Consider the following 5,868-nt stretch of genomic DNA (forward strand, 5'->3'; position numbering starts at 1 on the left):
TGAATTAATTCCATAATATGATTAACTGAGGTGTAACTGAAGGAGGTTAGGGTGTGGCTGATGGAAGCGGGTCCCAGATGTCTTTGGAGTATATATTTGGTATGTATCTTGCTACTGGAGTTTCTCTCTGCTTCCTGATCATTATGGGAGCTGCTTTGCTCCATCACACTCTTCTACCATGATGTTCTGCCTTGACCCCAAGGAATATAGCTGGCTGTCTATGGACCAAGACCTAAAACTATGAGCCACTAAATAAACTTTTCCCCCTCTAATTGTTCTTGTTGGTTTTTTTAGTCACAGCAATGGAAAAGGTAACTAAAACAATATGGGAAACAGGAGAGAGAGAGAGAGAGAGAGAGAGAGAGAGAGAGAGAGAGAGAGAGAGAGAGATCTCATTTCACCAGGGACAAAATATAAACCCTCAGAGGCATGCTTCTAGTGATCTACACCCTAACTGCTTACAATTATACCCAGTTAATCTATACCAGTGGATCAATTCACTGATTAGTTAATAGCTGTCATAATATAATCATTTTACCTCTGAACATTCTTGCATTTTCTCATATATGAACTACTGGGGGACATCTCATATATAAACCATAACATTTCACCTTTAATCTGAAAGTTCCTGCTTCAGGAAGAGGGTTCCAGGAGAAAACATTCTCTGCAGGAGTGCAAGTACCAGAGTATGTTGGGACATCATCAAATAGTTACTGGCACAAATGCTTGCTTTTCTGTTCAGACAAGTGGTGACTTCCTCACTCAGGGAGAATTGCCAGACCACAGTTTTTCTTGTCTGTTCCTATAAGTGTGATCCTGACAGTCTTTCAGGACTGACTTGCTCCTCAATTTCAATATCTAAATAAATGAAAATACAAATTTTTGACCACCATCCTGACATTAGGCATGAAATTTTAAAGCCAATTTTTTGAACTGCTAACCATGCCTCCATAACACTTTACAGGAGGAAAAACATTTCCCCTATGCCTTGAAGATGAATAAAATGAGGCACAGATGATTCAGGAATTGTTTGGTGTTATTTAATAGTCAGTAGTAGAGCCAAGAACTAGACTCTAGGTTTTCTGGCTCCTGGTATATTGCACTATCCACCAGATCATTGCTGATTCTCTAGTAATAGAAACAGTGAAATCAGACATCTGTTAAATATTGTATGTGACAAATGTTCATACAAGTACTCTCTGGCTTACTAGGAACGTTTTAAATACTAATGTATTTTAGAATACAATGTGAAAGAAATATAGTGAATATATATTTTTATGATATAAATTATCAATTAATTTTTTATCATTTTCACTGGAGATAATGAATAGATAGAATATATTGCCTGTGAAGTATGGAGAGCTCAAGTCTATGCTGGCTGGAAATAAGGTTTATTAACTCCTTTAAACCAACTCCTCTATGAAGTTTTGAAGGCCAATCTTAATTACTTTTGGGAGTCAGGAGTTCAAAATTTAAGGAGAAAGACTCCTGCTTGGTGAGTAGAATAGCACAGAATTCAGACCACTTGATATTGCACCCTGCCCTATTTGGGGGCCTGCACAATAAATTCCAATGACGTGGATATCTAACATGCATCTCACTCTCTCTTGAGAGAGCAGCAGTGAACAACATAGGTCACAGACATGAAATGATTTGAGGTACACTGAATCTCTGCTTTCCATCAACAACAGTCATCTAAGCAAAGGTTCCGATTAGCCAAATGAATATTATCATACAGAACTGTCAGTTGTTTTAAGCCAAGCATGTTGTACCTGGAAAACAGTTCCATTTCTTTGAAAATAAAGCCAAGAGATGAGTCGGGGGTGGCATATTCTTACTATATAATTGACTCTTCCTAGCTCCTTCCCAGAACATCTTAAAACTAGATATGACATATTTTAAAAAATAAAAAATAAAATCACATAACAAATATTGTATTCTTGTATGTGCTTAAAATGGCTCAGTTCTCTGGTGGAACTATATAGAAAAGGGCAAACATTTTATTAATCATATAATCTTGTAAGATAAATAGAGACTTTGGTGGAAGATATTTTTTTTAACCTCTTGGGGAATATTGTCTTACCTTTCAGTAATACTTGCTTCTCAATCCCATAGGCTTTTATTTCCTCCTATTAAGTTGGAAAATTGGCCTTGCTTGACCACTATGAAGCAGATCGGAGATATGATCAAAGGGATTCACCAGCAGAAGCCATCTGAGGGAGACATAATCTTCATTTCAGGATTTTTCTGTCAAGATCCATGCAAACCTGGAGCTGTCTTGGAACAAGTTTGTCATCCTAAGAAGGAAGAAATCATAGATAAGATATGGAGAGGATATATAGCTTGATTTATGTACAATCTCCAATACACTTCCATGCATATAAACATTTTCTTAAGTCAGCATGGTGATTTCATTTTCTGATTTTTAGATATAAAAAATTAAGTCTGTATGACTGAGGTGAAGAGGTCTCATTAGATACAGGGTTGATCTTATTAATTTGTTTGGGATAATAATTATATATACCGGACTATGCATTGAACATTTTTTGTAATTTTATTTCTTAGCCTACAAAAATATATAGGGTATAGTAGAATATTTCCTTATGAAGGGAAAAGAACTTGTTTGAATCAAAAGGGTTGTTAGAGAAAACTCCCCAAGCTAATTGTCAGAAACAAGACCTGAATGAACTATTGAGCTCAATAAATATGATTTTCTTTTTGGAAATTGGTATTAAAAAGAGAAAAATCATTATCAAAAGAGAAGTTTATACCTTCATACTGCTTCTTTTTTAAAAACAGAATATAGATAGATATAAATACAGCAGTATAAAGGTAGATAAATACATGGAATTGTCTTTATTTAGTTGTTTGTTTGTTTTGCAGTGCTGAGGATGGAACCAGCTTTGTGTGTGCAAAGAGAATGCTCTTCCACTAAACTACACACCTAGCCAGTAGAATAGAATAGTCTTTATTAATATAGTTCATAATATTATGTTTCTTTATCCATTTATTTAACTTTTACATAATTTGTTATTTTTAGATAGAATAAATGGCAAATTTTGGTGATAAAATTAAGAAAATGAGATTACTAGAAATTCTAGATATTCTGTTCTTTAAATTAATAAATATGCTGTGCCTATAGTTCAATACTGACTGTATTAGACACTGGAAGTAGAAATAAAAAACAGACCTTTACTGCTAGTGAAAGAACCATCAAGTCTTGCCATTGGAGAAAATGCCAGTTTATTGAGGAACAGCTCTGCATATTTATAGAGCCGGGGGTGGTTTGACAGTTGGCATGGGGTGCTTTTTTATTGATGGGTAAGGATCAGGTGAGCAGCAGGGCTAGTCTGATTGGTGGGTAAGGATCAGGTGAGCCAGCAGGGCTCACCATTGGATGGCTCTTCTTGGGGGATGGGGAAGTTAGTCTTTGGAGCCGGGGCGACTCCCAACAGCTAGTTTAGTAAAAAAAAAAACAAAAACAGGCATTGATAAAATAATCATGAATGATATGATAATAAATGGGACTATGGTCTTGGAGTAGATGCTATGATAACCTATAGTGAGGACCAGGATTTGGGTTGGAAAGGTGTCAGGGAAGAGTCCTTAATGTAATTTGGGGGTACTCTTCATCTTTGAATATAGAATCTAGTCTTCCTTTCCCTCTGTTTGACTTTGTGCCATGCTGCTGAACATATGTGTATCTGTGAATAACTAGTAGCAGCCACTTAAAAGTATAAAAATAAGAATTCTCTTTATTCTCTATGTTATGGCTGTTGAAGCTGGATATTAACACCCTTCTGTTCACAATACCATTCCATTATTGCAGTGGCAATAGCAGCCAGGTGTGGTTGTTCACTCCTGTAATCCCAGAGGCTCGGGAGGCCAAGGCAGGAGGATCATGAGTTCAAAGCCAGCCCTAGCAACTTAGTGAGGTCCTAAACAAATTAGTAAGACCCTGTCTCAAAACAACAACAATAAAAATATAAAAAGGGTTGGGGATGTGGCTCAGTTGTTAAGCACCCCTGGGATCAAACCCCTGTACCAAAAATAAAATAATAATAACAATAGCATGAATCTATAAAATAATCAGATGTGTAGATATATTAAATGAAGAAAAAAGGAGCCTTAAAGATGTTAAATAAAAATGCAGCATTGATCAATTTTTCTTTCTAATATTTATTTATTTTTTAGTTGTAGTTGCACACAATACCTTTATTTGTATGTGGTGCTGAGCATCGAACCCAGGGCCTCACACTTGCTAAGGCAGCGCTCCACCACTGAGCCACAACTCCAGCCCCAATCAATCAGTTTTTTGAAAATATTCAAAACAAAGTTCAAAAAACATGAACTTGAGAATAATTGATCACTTTACCTATGTTGAAACCTAATTTTTTTCCTAATAATTATTCTGCCCTCTCTTTTTCAAATAGGAGAGTTCTAAGAGCAAAGCTTTCCTTACTTATATTAAGAGCAAAGCTTTCCTTACTTATACTAAGACCTTATAGGAATGGCAGGACTACACTAGAATCTTGCTATATAACCTATTAGTGCATTCTATCTCATAAGTTAGAGATATAGAGAATAAAGAAGCCATTTGACTTATTTGAACATATTTGATTGTACATTTTTAAAAAAATATATTCATTTATATTTGGGGGTAGTAGACAGAAAAGCTGGTGTGTTTGAAGGAGTTTCACCTTTATTATTAATTTAGTAACTATTAATATCTCAAAATCTACTTCATTTTGAATAGATTTATTCCCATGTATAAAACATTTTATATTTAAATCAAGAATGTATAAATTAGGTCAATTTCAGAAATAAAAAGGCTTTTTGGTGAAAAAGATAATTTTATTTTCAACAACCTTTTTATCTACCTGTATGTGTTCCAAATATTTCTCAGAGCCTCAGACAGCACAGGTGAATTTATTTTATGAAATGTTTGTTTAATTGGAAGTTGACTGTCACATTTTGAATCAAATAATTAATGTCACATTTATGGTATTTTCCTATAAAATATTTTTGTGTGACTATAAATAGCATTTCTCCCATCTGCTCTTCATTTTGGCTCTGTGTTTTAAGTCTTTTACCAGAGTTAATCTATTTTCCTTTTTAAAACTTCTATTTCTCTTATCAACATCAAATATAAAAAATTTTTGTTTTTCTTGAAAAAAATGGTTCAGTTGCCACTCTGCATTAAGTTTATGAACAACATATCTTCTTTTGGAAAAAAAAAGATTTAAATATTATCTTTATTTAAACTTCCTGAAAAAGGTAGGGTGGCATTGTGATAAGAGCATACATGAGGGGGTCCTCTGGGCTCACATTCCCATTGGCTCTGAAGCCTCTGGTCATGTATTCTAGCATGAAATGTGCTGGGAAGAATGCCCTATTCATCCATGGTATCATTGCCCTTCCATGAAAGTTCTCAGTGTATTGACAAACAAGTACTCAATAAAACGGGATCATTAAATGTTCATAATCATTGCATCTGAATAACTCTCAATAACTGTGCACTTTCATGTTGTCAAGATGTTTAGTATACAAAGACTGAGGATTTATTTTAAAAGATGATGAGAAGGACATGAGGTGATACAGACTGTGTTATCCTGCTTGGAATTTGATGATAGGTTTTAAATGCATCAAAACACCTTTCCAATTGTTCTCAGTTAAAGATCGTTGTCAGTTAAGACAAGAGTAGTCTAATGGTTTTGATCACAAGACATAAAATTGCTCATGTATAATTTGTTCATTTTAATGGTATATCCAAGGGTCTACTTGTTTATTTATTAATTATCACACATATGGCTATTTAAAATTCACTTTGCCATCCATGAAATAAAACAAATATGTTATCATCCTAAT

At 34.5% G+C, this 5,868-nt stretch overlaps 1 long non-coding RNA gene across 1 annotated transcript; it reads right to left on the reverse strand.

Moving 5' to 3' along the window:
- Positions 1-779: 779 nt before the first annotated feature.
- On the reverse strand, positions 780-3,242 carry LOC124108098 (uncharacterized). Its single transcript, XR_006856617.1, has 3 exons — positions 3,191-3,242; positions 2,084-2,297; positions 780-858 (listed from the first exon to the last, which is right to left on the reverse strand). It is a non-coding gene; the product is annotated as an uncharacterized LOC124108098 (long non-coding RNA).
- Positions 3,243-5,868: the final 2,626 nt, after the last annotated feature.

The sequence above is a fragment of the Marmota monax genome, unplaced genomic scaffold (genome assembly GCF_021218885.2).
Source record: "Marmota monax isolate L192 unplaced genomic scaffold, Marmota_monax_Labrador192_F-V1.1 WCK01_AAM20220418_F8-fsc00049, whole genome shotgun sequence".
NCBI classification, from domain to species: domain Eukaryota; kingdom Metazoa; phylum Chordata; class Mammalia; order Rodentia; family Sciuridae; genus Marmota; species Marmota monax.